Below are 18,120 nucleotides of genomic sequence, written 5' to 3'. Positions count from 1 at the left end.
ATAGCTCCCTGATACCGTGGGAATTAGGGAGCTATCTACTAAGCGGCTGCATTGGAATGAAATTCCGATCCGAACAAAGTCCCGAATTGCGTCCTAACACAAATGGAGAAACTGTTCTCATTCTGTTAGGATGAAACTAAGTGACAGGATGTTCGGGAATATTGACAGGAAGCTTCGCGAGATCACAGTGGAAAGGTAAGAATTGTGGGGAAATCGCTTTGGCCACAGGAAATGGAGCGTAGTCCCTACTTTGTCTTATGTTTTAAAGAAAAAATAAAGCAGACAGGAAGAAATGAAGAACAGATCCTGACAGAGGGAGTTGAGATGAATTGATTAAATAAAGGTAAGTTCGGCATGACAGTGCCGCTTTAAAACCTACTTTAGATAAGAGGCTAAGCAAGAGATATTTCCTAGCTCGGTGGGAATGCTGTAGATAAGCTGTAAATCCTGGCTGTTTGTATCCAAAACAGGAACATATATATATATATATATATATATATATATATATATATTGTGACCGAAAGCAAGGAATTGTGCTGGAGGGAACCTATATACCTCCCCAGATTTTGCAAGGTTCCTACTTTGTGTAATTAGCCCCAGGGAAATGTGTTATGTTATAATGAATGTTGCACTTTAAATATGTGTATATTTGGGCCCTGGGGTGGAGCACTTGGAGAGTAGGGTGGGCCAGTGCTCCACTCCACATTTTGGAAGTTGCTTGTAACCTACAGGTGAGAAGTCCAGTTCCAGAGTTTGAATCCTAATTTAACTCACCTGAAAATGATTGTCAATTACCAGTGCTATTAAGTACTCCCCTGCCAAGGAAGGAGGGAGATTGTGTTTGGTTTCTGTGAGTGGAAACAGAGAGCTGAAAACCCTGAAACAGTAAGGTTGTTTATGTTTATGTTTGGAAATGGACAAGCCATCCAACCCAGTTAGCTGATTATTTTGTTTAGTTAGTGCTCAGAAGAGCAAGGCTTTTGTTTTGTATATTTTTGTTACCTTTATACCTTACTGTGCATTTTATTTTGGAACCACAATAAAAGAGCAAGTCCTTTTACCTCATCCAGCGTGTGAAGTGTCTCTAAAGCCTGAAAAGACTGTGTGTAAAACCTAATTCCCAGGACAAGGTACCAAGGGAAAGGAGTACTTTTGTCACATATGGTGGAGGATGCGGGCAGCACACAGCAAAGTCTGTAAGTAGGGAGAAAGAGACTGCTGAGAAAATGGAGGATGTCATGAAAGCTTTGCTCCAGTCCACTGCTGTACAGCAAGAGACAAACAGGAGGACTGCAGAGACTAATGCAATACAGCAAGAGAGCATTTCAATACTGCAGCAGCTTGTACTGGCTCAAAAGGAAAATACAGATGCTTTATTCAAGCAAGTTGAAGCAACACAGACAGCAGCTCATCAATTGCTCAGAGAGGAGCAGCAGCATGCCACATGTGTCATACAGCAGGAGATCCAGAGTCTATCACAAAGGCTGGCCAGGGATGCCACAGAATCACCACAATGTCCAAAGGTGATCAGAGTGAGTCACTACTTGCAAAAGATGGTATCCTCAGATGATGTAGAGGCCTACCTGATGGCATTTGAGCGAACCGCTGAGCGAGAAGGTTGGCTTGAAGTGGAATGGGCAAGTCTGCTAGCACCATTTCTTACTGGTGAATCCCAGAAAGCACACTATGATCTGGAACCAGCGGAAGCCAGTGACTACAAGAAGCTGAAAGCAGAAATACTGGCACGCCTGGGGGTGACAACAGCCGTCCGTGCCCAGAGATTTCATTCATGGACTTACATCCTGGATAAAGCGATTCGTTCACAGACGTTTGACTTGATACACCTTGCCAGAAAATGGTTGCAGCCAGAGATCAACTCACCCAGCCGCATTGTGGAGCAACTGGTGATGGAAAGATTCCTAAGAGGCTTACCTATTGGACTTCGTCGGTGGGTCAGCCAGAGCAATCCCCAAACAGCAGACCAATTGGTTGAATTGGTTGAACGGTATATAGCAGCGGGAGAACTGCTTCAACCTCCTGGTCAAGAGAGGCGCAAGAATCCGAAAACCTACAACCCCAGCAAATCTGGTAAGACTGTTCCAGGGAAAAGGGGGTCTTTTGATGAGAGAACAGGGTCTTATTACCCAAGAGACATTGGTAAAAGAGAAAAAGACTTTGGGAGGTGGGAAGAGCCTACAAATGAATCAAAAAGTACTAATTATGGTATAAAATGCTTTAAATGCAGAAACTTTGGACATATTGCAAAAGACTGTCCTGAAAATGTTGAACCAATGGAGTGTAATTTTGGTAATAATTGGGAAGGAATTGCACTTTATTCACAGGTTGTATGTTCTGTGGAAAAAAATGGTTATTTGAATAGTCACCCTGGGTGTACCGTGAATGTGGAGTGAAAAAATATACAGGCATTGCTAGATTCAGGGAGTATGGTTACCCTTCTAGACCAATCCTTATTACAGGATACTCATATTGTTAACTCTGGAAAAGTTGATATTGCTTGTGTGCACGGGGATATACATAACTACCCTACTGCAGATATACTTGTTAAAATCCAGTGTGGTACTGTAAACTGCAGAGTGGGGCTGGTACCAAAACTGGCACATGAGATGATTATTGGAAGGGATTTTCCCCATTTTCTAGACCTATGGGCATGTTTTGAAAACCCATCAGGTGAACAGAATGATGAATTTCCTTTTGCAGATACTCTGGCAGATGAGAGAGATCATGATGATGAGCCTAACAGTATGCAGCACTCCCCTATAAAACATCAGTTGGTGAAAACCCAGAACAAACTAATGCGGGACCTTCTAGAAGCTCTGATCCAGATATAGAGTTAGTTGATTTAGAGGTTAGGCCTGGTAACTTCAGAAGTGCACAGTGGTCTGACCCAACATTATTGGTAGCCAGGAATAATATTTCTATAAGGAATGGATCCCCTGTCAATCCAGGGAATTCTCTTACTTACCCTTATTTTGAAGTGGATAATGATCTGTTGTACACAGTTGAGAAAAAAAGAGTCCGTTATTACAAAGCAGCTGTTAGTACCACAAGCCTATTGGCGCACTGTGTTAAACCTTGCACATAGCCATGTTTTGGGGGGTCACCTAGGGGTTGACAAAACAAGAGAGCGTGTTTTGAGGAGATTTTATTGGCCTGGAGTAATCACAGCTATCAAAAACTACTGTTCGTCATGCCCTGAATGTCAGGTCACTGCGCCCTTTACGGCTTACCGTAGCCCTTTAGTACCCTTGCCTGTTATTGAAGTGCCTTTTGAACGTATTGCTATGGATTTTGTGGGTCCTCTGGTAAAATCCAGTAGGGGGCATCAGTATATATTAGTAGTACTAGACTATGCTACCCGTTACCCTGAGGCAATACCTATGTGCACAACCTCAGCAAAGTCCATTGCTAAAGAGTTAATAATGATGTTTAGCCGGGTTGGGATTCCCAAGGAGATCCTATCAGATCAGGGTACTCCATTCATGTCCAAGGTCACAAAGGAACTCTGCAAGCTCCTTCACATTAGACACCTCAAAACCTCTGTTTATCACCCACATATATGGTTGAGCGATTTAATAAAACGTTAAAGGCTATGCTGCGCAAAGTAACTGATAAAGATGGGAAAAACTGGGACTTTCTATTGCCCTATTTAATGTTTGCCATTAGAGAAGTACCCCAAGCTTCCACGGGTTTCTCACCTTTTGAATTATTATATGGCAGACACCCCAGGGGATTACTTGACATAGCAAAGGAAACTTGGGAACAAGAAACAAACCCACATCGCAGTGTAATAGAACACATAACTCAGATGCAGGAACGTATTGAAGCCATTATGCCAATAGTCAGAGAACACATGCAAAAGGCTCAACAAAATCAGCAGAATAGCTATAATAAGAATGCTAGAATTCGAGTATTTCAACCAGGAGACAGAGTATCAGTCCTGGTTCCCACAGTAGAGAACAAATTCCTGGCAACTTGGCATGGGCCATATGAGATTATTGAAAGAGTAGGAGAGGTAAATTATAAAGTAAGGCAACCAGGTAGAAGAAAGGAAGTGCAAATATACCATGTCAATTTGCTAAAACCATGGAAAGAAAGGGAAGTTCTGGTTACTACAGAGGCTTCAACCTTCCCTGATAAGTGTAATATTGACCCCAAAGTAAATATCTCAGAGACCCTGTCAATACACCAGACAAGGGAAGTTAAGGAGTTTATTAGATTAAATAAAGAGGTATTCTCCCCAGTCCCAGGAAGGACTAGCGTGATTAAACATGACATTTTAACAGAACCAGGAAAAAGGGTCAATCTCAAACCATACAGAATACCCGAGTGTTACGGTTGCCTCCAGGCTGGCTGGAAGTTGGACCGTAGAAAAGGATGCTCCTAGCGCTCACCAAAGGACCATCAGCACCGTAGCCACCATAAGCACTGCGAACTCCACGAACCACCGCTGCTGGGCTGGTATCTCGCCGTCTGCTCTGCGTCCTGGACCTACGACCAGGCTCCAGGTTCCAATAGGCGAACCTCTTCCTTCTGTAGAGCGAAGCAGGATCAGGAACCAGAGCTCTTACAAGAGCTCAGTAGCTAAGGGAGTAGGAAGAGCATAGCGTGATTATAGTGATTATAGCTGTCCCCTACAAACATGAGTCGAGGCTGCAAGTTAGAGGGTCAGAAGAGGTCTGAGATGCTGGAACACCCAGCCTGGCTTTTATTGAGGTTACATGCAAATAGGACACTCCCAGGGGGAGGCATAAAATCACCAATCACACATCTGGTGCAGCCCACACATTCCCTCCCCTCAGATAAACAGTTCAACCAATTATTACATACAATAAAAATACAGTTTTTACACACACACTGTAACTTTAAAACCATACATCCAATTTCAATAAAAGTTGCATATTCAGACTCAGCATACATCAACCATAAACCCTTCCAAAAATCAGCCAAATCCCTCCAGTGGATCAAAAGTTAGCTGGAAGTCCTTTATGACCGACCGCAAGCACAATTTCCTGCCCAAAACAGTTCCATAGATTTGGGCTGTGCGGTCGGTCAATTTCATGCGAAAAAACGACTAAGTCCCATTTCGAACGGGACTTAGTCTCTGGAGCTGCAAGTTCCGTATGGGAGAAGGTAAGGGTCAGCGGTGTTCGGCAGAATGTGTAGCCGATTTTAGTTCCACAGAATCTTTAGCATACACCGCTGACCGCATTCGAATGACCAAAATGGCCGCCGCCACGTGTTCGGCAATTAACCTGCAGTAACCTCACAGCCTGGGAGGTAAATTGCCTGCACACTTTAACTTCTGGGTGGTCCGCCTGTGTGGTACTTGGTTCAGTAAGCCCTATTTACTGAACCAAGTAGGGGAAAGCCAGGAACAAGTTATTTTAAAGGTCTGGGGACATAGTCTTAAAGGGGCATTGTTCAGCAAAGTCACAATATGTCCCCAGATGGTTCTTAAAGGGCCATACACACCAATAAAAGTTAATAGTTTTTTCAGGGGCACAATCTTCCAGGGGCCATAGTCATGAGGCAGGAGGCTGGCAAATAGGCTTCTCCACAATCCAGGGAAGCAGGGCAATTTTTCATTTAAAGGGCCAGTTACAAATAGCCATTTGTAACACCGAGGCTCGTAGAAAAGCTATCAGAGCAGAGGTTAAGAAAATGTTAGATCTTGGAGTCATTGAGGAGTCACAAAGTGACTGGAGCAGTCCAATTGTGCTGGTACCAAAGCCTGATAATACAGTACGGTTTTGTAATGATTATCGCAAACTGAATGCTATTTCTAAGTTTGATGCATACCCCATGCCTAGAGTTGATGAGCTAGTAGAACGACTTGGGAGAGCTCGGTACCTCACTACACTAGATTTAACCAAAGGTTATTGGCAAGTACCACTCACAGAGCGAGCAAAAGAAAAGACAGCATTTTCTACTCCTGATGGCCTATTTCAGTACAGAGTTTTGCCTTTCGGCTTGCATGGTGCCCCTGCCACATTCCAAAGAATGATGGACAGAATACTAAAGCCGCATGTGCGCTATGCAGCTGCATACTTGGATAATGTTGTAGTACACAGTGAGGATTGGGAATCTCACCTTCCAAAAGTACAGGCTGTCCTTAACTCAATACAAAATGCTGGCTTAACTGCTAACCCTAATAAGTGTACGATTGGCCTAAAGGAAGCAAAATATTTGGGCTACTCTATTGGTAGGGGACTAGTGAAACCCCAAGTTGCTAAAATTGAAGCCACTGACTAAGAAACAGGTGAGAACATTTCTTGGCCTCATTGGCTATTATAGGAGATTTATATCCAATTTTGCTATGATTGGAAGCCCATTAACTGACCTTACTAAAGCTAATGCTCCAGTAGTTGTAAAATGGTCCCCAGAGACTGAACAAGCATTCAGAAAGCTTAAAGAAGCCATTTGTGCCCAACCAGTGTTGGTAACACCTGATTTTTCTAAAGAATTTATTTTACAGACAGATGCATCTGATGTAGGACTAGGTGCTGTTCTCTCTCAGGAAATTCAGGGTGAGGAGCACCCCATATTATATTTAAGCAGGAAGCTTAATCCCCAAGAAAGAAACTATTCCATTGTTGAGAAGGAGTGTCTGGCTATAAAGTGGGCAGTAGACACACTTAAATACTATCTCTTGGGACGAAAATTCAGACTTGTGACAGACCATGCACCCCTTACTTGGATGAGCCAAAACAGGGAGAAAAATAGTAGAGTAACCCGCTGGTTCCTTAGCTTGCAACCCTATAATTTATCCATAGAGCATATGGCTGGGAGTAAACAGGGAAATGCAGATGGTCTTTCGCGGATGCACTCGCTAATGTCCATGGTCGCTCGACCCAATAGGTCTGAGCTGGGGGGGAGGATGTGTGACCGAAAGCAAGGAATTGTGCTGGAGGGAACCTATATACCTCCCCAGATTTTGCAAGGTTCCTACTTTGTGTAATTAGCCCCAGGGAAATGTGTTATGTTATAATGAATGTTGCACTTTAAATATGTGTATATTTGGGCCCTGGGGTGGAGCACTTAGAGAGTAGGGTGGGCCAGTGTTCCACTCCACATTTTGGAAGTTGCTTGTAACCTACAGGTGAGAAGTCCAGTTCCAGAGTTTGAATCCTAATTTAACTCACCTGAAAAGGATTGTCAATTACCAGTGCTATTAAGTACTCCCCTGCCAAGGAAGGAGGGAGATTGTGTTTGGTTTCTGTGAGTGGAAACAGAGAGCTGAAAACCCTGAAACAGTAAGGTTGTTTATGTTTATGTTGGGAAATGGACAAACCATCCAACCCAGTTAGCTGATTATTTTGTTTAGTTAGTGCTCAGAAGAGCAAGGCTTTTGTTTTGTATATTTTTGTTACCTTTATACCTTACTGTGCATTTTATTTTGGAACCACAATAAAAGAGCAAGTCCTTTTACCTCATCCAGCGTGTGAATTGTCTCTAAAGCCTGAAAAGACTGTGTGTAACACCCCAATCCCAGGACAAGGTACCAAGGAAAAGGAGTACTTTTGTCACAATATATATATATATATATATATATATATATATATATATATATATATATATACAAATAAAATACAGCAAAGGGAAAAACCTGCAGATCTGGTTTCTGCAATCTTTGCAATCTTTCCTTGTTATCGAGAATGTGGGGACTCCATTATGCGGTGTGGTTGTGTTTGAATGTGGGGGTGTATTTATGCATTATATCAATGTAGAGGTGTATTTGTGTAGGAAAGCCTCCGCGGGCGAGCCGTGTGCATTCATTTGATTGACTTTTCAATTACCTAGCGAACAACTCAGATATAGTGGCAAGGCAGACTCTAGCTCTGTGGAGCTAAAGGAATAGGAAGCCCACTTTAGCTCACACCTAATTTATAATAGACAGATTAAGCTTGTTAGCAATTACATTAAATTGATGCTTCAACCATACATAATTACATAATGGTTTTGACGGGCACCAGATTGCTCTCAATTTATTCATGCGTCAAAATGAACTGTATATGGATGTACACTAAATACACAGGAGTGGTAAAAGCAGGCTCTGGCAGAGAGAAATATTTAACAGGAAATAGCGCACTTATAGTCTACCCATTGTAAAGCGCCATGGAATTTGTTGGCGCTATATAAATATAATAATTATAATAAGAGGTTTCTGGTATATTAGGATAATAGAATGCATTATTATTTGTATTTATGTAGCGCCAACTAATTCCACAGCGCTTTACAATATTATGAAAGGGGGTGGGGGTGTTTACAAAACTCAAACTTACAGTCTAGAGGAGGTGGGGTACAAAAACACAACAGGGCAGCAAGGGTGACAGCCACCAAACAAGGTGGAAAAGTAGCAGGGCTGGAGGTGAGAGTGTAGTGAGACTCTTTGGGAGAGCAAGACACAGATATGGATAAGTATAGATAGGTTACTCTGGGAGTCTATAAGCATTTCTGAACAGATGTGTTTTGAGAGACTTCTTAAACAATTGAAGACTATGGAAGAGTCTGATCGGTGTAGGCAGGCTGTTCCAGAGGAAGAAAGCCACCCGCGAGAAGTCCTGCAAGTGCGGATTAGCAGTAAGGGTGCGAGCAGAGGACAGGAGAAGGGCCAGATTAAGAGCCCGGCGGGCCTGGTGCTGACAATTATGAGGGGCCTAAGTACAGAATCTTACCGAACCAAAAACAGTCATACCTCTCAAGCTTTATGTATCTGGTGGAGATGTTGCTGGAGGGAAACACATAGGATGAAGCGATAAGAAAACTCAGATTCTCTTAAAATATGCTAATCTCTCTCTAATTCATGCTTTCATCTTTCAAGTAAATCCATAACCCCTAACAGCAGTGTCCAGTGAAGCAGGAAGTCAATGGGCAGTGTAAAAGGGTGGGCCACTGACGCAGGTCATGTAACTAGAACTCCCAAAAGGGACGAACATGCCTAAAAAGGGGGCATGTCTGCCCAAAGAATTGGAAGGCTAGCCTGGCTTGAATGCATGTCAGGCTGCCTGCCAATCATGCATGCTGGCCAAAAGCTTCCTGAGCTTGGCATTAATGCGCCTAATGATGCGCTTGCTCCATGCTTTCTAAGGACTGTCCCCTAGCACTCGCTGGTCCACTTGTCTCCTTACCTTCTTACTAGCACACAGAAGCTCCTGGTATATAGTCTGAGACAGAGAAAAGGTGGATGTTGTCAGGGTATTTATATCGGCAGACATTTTGTGCTATGATAGAAATTAAAGTGTATATTGCCTAAATCATTCTGAACAGAGCAGACTCCATTCTGAACACAGCAGACTCCATTTTGTTATCTTCAAGCTAACAAAAGACACAAGATTTCTATCCCTTCTGTAAAACTAACCACTTTCCCAGAGCTAAGGAATGCTTAGTATATACAAACCTGTTGATAAGAAATGAGAACGGGGGATGGACAGACTGTCTAAATGCTAATGGAATATAATCAATTCTAAACCCAGACATTTGTGACAGAGAAGATTAAATAATTTAATTTTACTTTCGATATTGTATAACGTCCCATTGTAAGTTTAGGGGTCATACTTAGTTATAACTGTCATATTAGAAATGATAGCAGAATTTGCCAGTCTGAAGAAAGCCCAAAGAAACTCTTTGAACTGACAGAAAACTTAAATTATAAATAACCATAAAGATAAGCTAAATGACGTCAAAATAGCCACCAGGAAAAGTTAACTCTTTCCTGGATAGGAATGTTTAGTGGGACGAGACTGCCCTCTATAGAACAAATACTTAAATTGCTATCTGGAAGGTAACCACACCTCCAGTTTTCTATTGGTCTATCACCTAGTGAATTTTCCCTTTAAAAAAGTTAAGACAAAGGGAAGAGAGAGGTATGCAAAAGGAAGCAAAGAAGCAAGGAGGTGAGCAGTCGGGGGCAATGCAGAGAAATCCATGACAGATATCCACTCCAGGGCACTCAGAATTTCTTACACACCAATCACACATCCATTCAGTTCCTGAGACTACCTACTAATCTGATGAAAATATCTACTCAACTGGTAATTATACTGGTTTTATTTAATTAATCTAAATTAATTAACATTTTTCTAATAGCATGATATATGACTAGATAAATCACGATCAGATTTCGATATTTAGAAATCTTAGTTAACTAAGAAGTATATAGTTATAATATTCTATTCTGCAGATAGAAAGGAATAATTATATATATTAATTTGACATATCACATGTTAGCATATCGTGATATTTATCCAGGTGTATTGATTTGCCCTAAAATAAGATAAAATATCTGTTTAGGCAAGTTAAAATTCTGCTTATAGAACATGGTAGATTACTCTTATTGGATGGTTCCAGGAAATGACTAATGAGCTGGTTTAAATGTTATTTGATTTAAAATTACATGAGAATAGATCTTAATTACCTAGGAGGTCTAGCCAGCATTGAAAGGGTTATTCTAACTGTCAGCTAAAGTTTTTATGGCTATTCGCTGGAAGCTTTCTCTGTGTGTAAGTTTCACTTCCGTTTCTCTGTGAACTACCGTCATAAATCTTGTCTTGACAATTAAGACTGTGTCAGCCATTAGAGTGTATTGCCATTTGTATTGCATACTCATGTTATACTGAATATTCATTAATTATTATCACGCATGTTACATATTATTATTATTATTATTATTATTTAAATTGTCACAATAAATTGTATCTATTTGTATAACAAATTGTGATTTTTATTTATATGGAATACATTTCACTTACATGATAACGATCTTTGGGATCTGAGAATTGAAATAGTGGGCAATTCTCAACTGTTTACTATTATTATCCCATAAATATCCCTACAATGTAGTGAGCATAGAAGAAAGGGAACATGCCACAGTGTTAGAGAGACCAAAGTCAGCATTACCTTAACTAATTTCATTTTAGCTAGTCCACACAAGTTTTGTTTCCATATATCCCTCCTAAGTTTCCATACTTAAGCAAGAGTATCTGAAGAGTAGTTAGGGTTGCCACTTTTCTTGGGAAGAAATACAGGCCTTACTAATTTGCATACCTAATTATGTATGCGGGACATCACATGATGTAAATCACAAGGAGTGATAGAGAAAAGTCTGTGAAATCACCAAAAAAAACGACTTACAGTTTGATACTGATGTACAGATGGATTGCCCATTGTCCCCTAGTGTCTGTGTCCCCATGTCTCCCACTGTCCCCATGTCACTAGGGGACACTGTGAGACATGGGGACACTGAGACTCTTGGGGACACTGGAAAACATGGGGACACAGACACTGGGAGACATGTGGACACAGGGAGACATGGGGACACTGATAAACTAGGGACACTGAGAGACATGGGCACACAGACAATAGGGACACTGGGAGACATGGGAACACAGACAATAGGGACACTGGGAGACATGGGAACACTGAGACACTAGGGAAACTGAGACACACTGGCTGTGTTCCTAGTGTCTCAGTGTCCCCATGTGTGTCTGTGTCCCCAAGTCTTTCAGCGTCCCCTAGTGTCTCAGTGTTCTCATGTCTCAGTGTCCCCAAGTGTGTCTGCGTCCCAGTGTCTTAAAGTGTTCCCAAGTGTCTCAGCGTCCCCAGAGGTCTCCCTGTGTCCCCATGTCTCATAGTTTCCCCAAGAGTCTCAGTGTCCCCATGTCTCCCTACAGCCTTTACCCTATCCCTTACTTCTTTGAGCTGTAGGCTGTCTCTGCAGGCTGGGAGCTTGTAACGAAAATATACCCCAACTCGCAGGATTCAACTCAACAAAAGACAACACAGAGGAGAGATACGTCTACCGGACCTTAGAATGGCCGGACTCGACGTATATGAGAGGAGACAGAGTCAGGGCTGATCCGAGGTAAAGGGCACAAAGAGACAGCGTAAACTAGGACTAGCCGGGGTCTGGTACACAGTAAAAAGCAAGCCGGCAAACAGAACAGATAAGGATAAAGAGATAACGTAGTCAGAAACAAAGCCAAGGTCAATACGAAGGAACACAACTGAACACAACAAGCGCTAAAGGGAACTGCAACAGAAACCACGATAGGGCAAGGACTAAGGGAAAAAGGTGAGTATAAGTACCTTCTAAATTAATTTGATTGGCTCCTGTCATATCCACACCCCCAAAAGGTAAGTGTATGGGGAGTGTGGAATGACAGGGGCCAATGGGAGCCTTTTGCCAATTTAGGCTCCCACTGTTTCTTTAAGAGCGCGCCCGACACCCGAGGCGCGCTTTTAGATTCAGGCGGGACACGCTTCTCGCGGTCACTGCCCGCCTTCCTGTTGCAGCCGTCAGATGAGCTGCGCGCGGCTCGTGCAGCAGCAGGACTGCGCGCGGCTCGAAGAGAGGACCGTGGCCGGCCCCTGGATAAGGTAAGTAACGCTACAGAGCTGCTGTCTGGACTCTCTGTGCTGTGTAGGTGCTCCCCCGCGGATCAGTGTGAGTAGAGAGATGCAGGTATATGCTGTAACTTCCTATCCCTGCCTCTCTCCACACACAGCTACCCCTACTGGCCGGTGCTGGTAATGCAGAGTAATCTCTGTTTAAACTGAGAAAAATACCAGTATTCGTATTGCCGGTATTACTGCAATATCGGCATTGGCCAGACTGCCTCAAATAAATACCAAATGAAATATAGATAGTGGAGCGCTGATTAAATAAAATAGATGAGAGTAGGGTAAACAGATAGGAAACCTAACGACCTATACAATATAAAGCAAATACATAAAAGAATAAACCCTTCTCTTCTAATAGATCATGATACTGACCTTACTAGCACACTCAAGATTAGTTAAAAATTAATTTATTAATAAAATACAGACAAATATAAAAAAAAAAAAAAGACTGTATCAAAACTTGAGAACTCGAAAATGTTACTAATTATTTTGATCGGCACAATATATTACTTTTCTTTATTTACTGCCGTTACCATAGTAACCCCCGCCTAAGCAGGTTTAAATGTAACTGCCGTTTTCATCTTGTAAGACAGAGAACAAAAGATATAAAAGAAGTAAATTACAAAATAAATTTATAATAGAGTAAGGATCTTTCATTAGATCTACTACTTTGCTCATTTGAATGTAAATAATTGCTATATTGCAACTTAGATCGATATTTTGATGCACAAAATTATTAAGGCGGTCTATAAGTTCTAATCTTAATATTTATACTGCCAACTAGATAAAGATTAATTTTAGATTCTGGACCTCAAATTGTATTAGCTATAAAGAGCATAGATCTACATATATTATTCTTTGAAGACCCTTCCTAAATTGCTCGGAAGAATAGACCACAATGCGAGTTAAAAGATCACTATAGATTAATTTTTAAAGGGACAGGGAGAGAAGAAAAAAAAAATTAAAATTCATCACAGAAAATGGCATAGTTCAAACTCAGCATCTAATTCCTTTGGCTGCAGCTTATCTAGTTGATATATCCATTTCATTTCATCATACATTTTTGAGCCGTATAGGTAGGTGACAGCTCTCTGAAAAGATATCTGAAAGAAGAAGACAAGTAGAAATTGTGGAGACTTCTGTAGGAGGAAATACCGGTAGGGAAAGTGAAAAGATTTCTGAAAGAATGGGCCTATTCCATGGGCCTGGGCCTAGAGCTGCAGCTCCATTAGCCCCTATGTTAATCCGGCCCTGAGGAGAAGGTCACTGGCAGAGCAGAGAGACCGAGAAGGGATATATCTATGAATGAGGGAAGAAATGCAAGAAGGGCTAGAGTTAGTTAAAGCTTTATAGGTAAGGGTTAGTATTTTAAATTGACACCTATAGGATACAGGAAGCCAGTGTAAGGATTGACAAAGGGGTGAGGTATGGGACGAGCGATGGGTGAGAAATAAAAGCCTGGCGGCAGCATTTATTGCTCATTGTAGCAGGACAGTTCAGCATAAAAAAGGTTAATGGTATCAGACATGCCTGTAGAAGACAATTTGATAACGCTGAGAGCAGTAACTTCACTCGTTACATAACTGGAGGATAAAGTGATATTTTAGAAAAATAAAATATCTACCGCTTTATAAGAGGTTTCCATGGTGACTGCCGTATTTTAGTAGCTTAGACCACTTCTCATCACAGAATACTTTGCATTTACATAAAATACTACATTGAGCAGATGCCTGTTTAATTCAAAGCGCTAAAATAAGAAATGTACTTTTTAATTGGTTTAAAGCGAACACGGCCCGCATAAAGTGTCCATGGTTATAACCATTAACAGTTTGAATGTTAAAGGCCTCAATGCCCCTAGGAAAAGAAGATTAATGTTTCGGGAATTAAAGAGATTGAAATCTGACATAGCGTTTGTCCAAGAGACCCATTTGCCAAAACATGTGAGTTTCAGATTGAGGGATCATACCTTTGCTACGTCATAAGAGGCTTAGACACACCGTAAACGTAATGGAGTGGCCGTACTGATAAGAAATAGCCGCCCTTTCCACACGTCCTCCTGTGACGCTGACCCAGGCGGACGTTACATAGTTCTGACGGGCACTCTATACTCACATACCGTTCATCTGGTGAATGTTTATGCACCGAATCAGCCAGACCCTGGGTTCTGGGCCAAGCTGAAGGACAAAATCGCAGCATTGCCTCATGGCATGATTCTGGCAGGGGGGATTTTAATGTGGTGCTGTGTCCCACCGGCAGCAGGAGTGCGAGGGGGGGTAACTAGATCACAGAGGAAGGCAAGACAAGCTGTTCCGGGAATTTATAGCTGCTGTGGCCTGTGGTGCGAAGTAGATTACATATTTTACTCAGCCCCGCAATGAACATATTCTAGGTTAGACCTATTTCTAGTAAACGCCAGCAGCCTGGCTAGGATAACGGGGTCGGCAGTGGGGACTATCTCGTGGTTGGACCACGCTGAGGCATCTATCACGCTAGGAAACCTTTGTGTAGTGCCCCCATGGACCTGGAAGCACAACGCCTCCTTACTTCGAGATTCAAAGATAGCGGATCAGATTCGAGCGGAGATTCTAGAGTAATTTAATATAAATGACACCCCAGACGTGAAGATGAGTACGTTATGGGCGGCCCACAAGACAGTTGTACGGGTGGTTCTCATTAAATTAGCGACTAGGAAGAAGAAATTGAAATATCAATAGTTAGATTACCTCCTGACGCAACTTAGAACGCTTGAACAAAGGCATCAAATGATGCTAGAGGATGAGCCTTACCGACAACTGAAGACAGTTAGACATTCCATTAGAACGTTACTGCTAGATGATACAGCCAGTTCCATGACGTGGACGAAGTGGACCTACTATGAAAAGGCCAATAAAATTGACACCTTCCTAGCTAGGACTCTGAAACCCAGACAGGGACGATCCCATATTGTGGCCATTAGACACCCAGACGCTTCCATTAAAACGACACCGAAAGATATAGCTTCAGTTTTCGAGGAATTTTATAAACTACTGAATAACCACACTCCGGGCTCCGATCCCCAGGATGTGCAAGAAGCAGAACGCATACTCAGGTTCCTAGAAGGCTTGGCGCTACCTAAATTGCCGAGAGAGGCGATAAGCTGCTTACCGGACGAAATCATGGCCAAGGACATTGACAGAGCTATCACCGGCTTGAAAGGGAATAAAGCTCCCGGACCAGACGGCTTCGATGGGGCATATTACAAAACTTTTCGGGAAGAACTCACCCCTCACCTGGTAAAGCTCTTTGCGGAACTAAGAGAGGGATGTACTCCGGACATCGACATGTCGCAAGCCAGTATTGTCTTACTGCCCAAACCTTATAAAGACCCGCTCCAGCCAGGAAACTACAGACCCACAGCCCTCATAAACCATGACATGAAGATCCTGGCTAAGATCCAGGCAGACAGGTTGAACCCACTACTGACGTCTCTGATAGACGCCGACCAGGTCGGATTTATTCCTGGCAGACAATTATTCGATAATACCAAGAGAAATATTAACTTAATATGGAAACAGGTCGCCACGGGGATGCCTACGTTAGTTTTTTTATTGATGCCAAAAAGGCTTTCGATAGGGTCCGGTAGCCATACCTGTTCACATTGCTGACTCATTTAGGTTTCCCTGAGGAATACGTGGCAATAATCAAGGCGATGTACAGCAACGTGATGGCACAAGTGCAGATCACGGCAGCCCCTCTCTGTCCGTGCCGACTATACAATGGCACTAGACAGGGATGCCCGCTGTCCCCTTTACTCTTTGTGCTCACCTTGGAGCCCCTCCTGCAGATGATACGGAGACACCCAAATATTCGGGGAGTTAGTGTAGGAGGTAGAGAATTTAAGGTATCGGCATCCGCTGATGACATACTCTTGACACTCACAAACCCGATGGACACTATGGGGGCTCTCCAGGACTTAACGGAATATGGGGCGGTGTTGGGTTACAAGGCAAATATCACCAAATCTAGCGCTCTACCGGTGGGGGTTGCGGCGGCGGACATGTCACGGCTGCATGACACTTATCACGCGTGACTAGAAAAAGACACTCTAAAATACCTGAGGATTCACTTAACGGCGGACCCCGGAAAACTACATGCTGCTAACTACTCACCATTATTTAAAACCTTGATTAGTGATATGAAAAATGGACGGACAAGCCCATCTCATGGAGAGGGCAGATTCACTCCGTCAAGATGAATATCCTCCCGCGCATGCTATTCCTGTTTCAGGCTCTACCCACATGCATCACTAAATCCCATCTGGTGCCCTTACAATGAGGGTCCTTTATTTGGCAAAACAAAAGACACAGAATGTCCAGACAGGTACTATACCGACTAAAAACTAGGAGTGGATTAGGTCTTCTGAACCTATACTTCTATTATTTAGCAGCACAATTAACGCAAATGGCAATGTGGCACTCCCTTCCAGATGACAGGAAATGGGTGGAAATTGAGTCCCTCATGGTGGGAACTGACATACCTCAATTTCCGATCTGGGTTCCCAGGGAGCACAGGCCTTTGATTAGAGTGACCTGCCCAGCAATCCTCAACTCCCTGAGGATATGGGACTCGACCAACATTAAGTATGGTGTGGCAACTTCGCCTTCTCCCTTAATGCAGCTCAGTAATTTTGCTAAACAACTACATATTAAAGCAGTGGCCTGTGGGACGCTCACCTTCTTTGAGCGATTATACGTAGCTGAGATCGGTTTTAATGGATTTATAATGCAGATATACGCCCACCTCTGCTTTGAAAATACAGAATGGGGAAGATTGACATACACTGATCAATGGGAAAGGGACCTAGGTAAAGTGCTAGAGGGCATTGAAAGGCAGGAGATATAGGAAGCAAACAGAAATATGTCAATGTGCGTGACACTCCAGGAACAGTCCTGGAAAACCATGTTCAGGTGATATACAACGCCAGTAAAACTCTTTAGAATGCATAAAACCGCTACAGATGACTGTTGGAGGGGATGTGGAGCACGAGGGACGTACTTGCATATGTGGTGGGAATGCCTAACTATAGTCAGATTTTGGAAATCAGTAGAGAACTTGTTGAAACAGGTTTTTGAAAGAACTCCCACACTAGATCCCTGGGTATACCTCTTAAATAGGTCACTGGAGGGATAGACCTAGAGAGAACAGAAATTACTACATAAAATTACTTTAAAGCGCGTTGAGCGATAGCAACCTCTTGGTTGACCCCAGGGGGCCCAATTTCCTCAGGAGTGATCACCAGGATCAAAGAGAGCAAACTGATGGACGACTTAACGGCCAGGGTGAAAGGGACCACTGTAGCTTTCCAGAGGATCTGGGAACCTTGGGAGAACAGCCTAGTGGTATCGTAAGGAGAACTATGGGGTAAACACACTCGATTGCAGTGGGCGATAGGGCAGTGCCAGACAGCCGACCCTCTTCAGGGGAAGTACAGCTAATAAGTCACACTTGTACCCCCTGTGACGCAGGAGCACCACCATTCATGGTTGATTACAAAGCTTTGTGGCCAACTGACACCCCCTCCCCCTTTTTCTTCTCTATCTCGTATTTCCCTTTCCTCATCTTCTTCCCTTTTTTAAAAGAGACTAGGTGTAAGTTATGACAGGGTAGACAAGACACATTATGGGTAGAAGGCCATAATTGTAAATCTTACGGTTCCCTACT

Source organism: Pelobates fuscus, chromosome 2 (genome assembly GCF_036172605.1).
Source record: "Pelobates fuscus isolate aPelFus1 chromosome 2, aPelFus1.pri, whole genome shotgun sequence".
NCBI classification, from domain to species: domain Eukaryota; kingdom Metazoa; phylum Chordata; class Amphibia; order Anura; family Pelobatidae; genus Pelobates; species Pelobates fuscus.
This window is presented reverse-complemented; position numbering follows the sequence as displayed.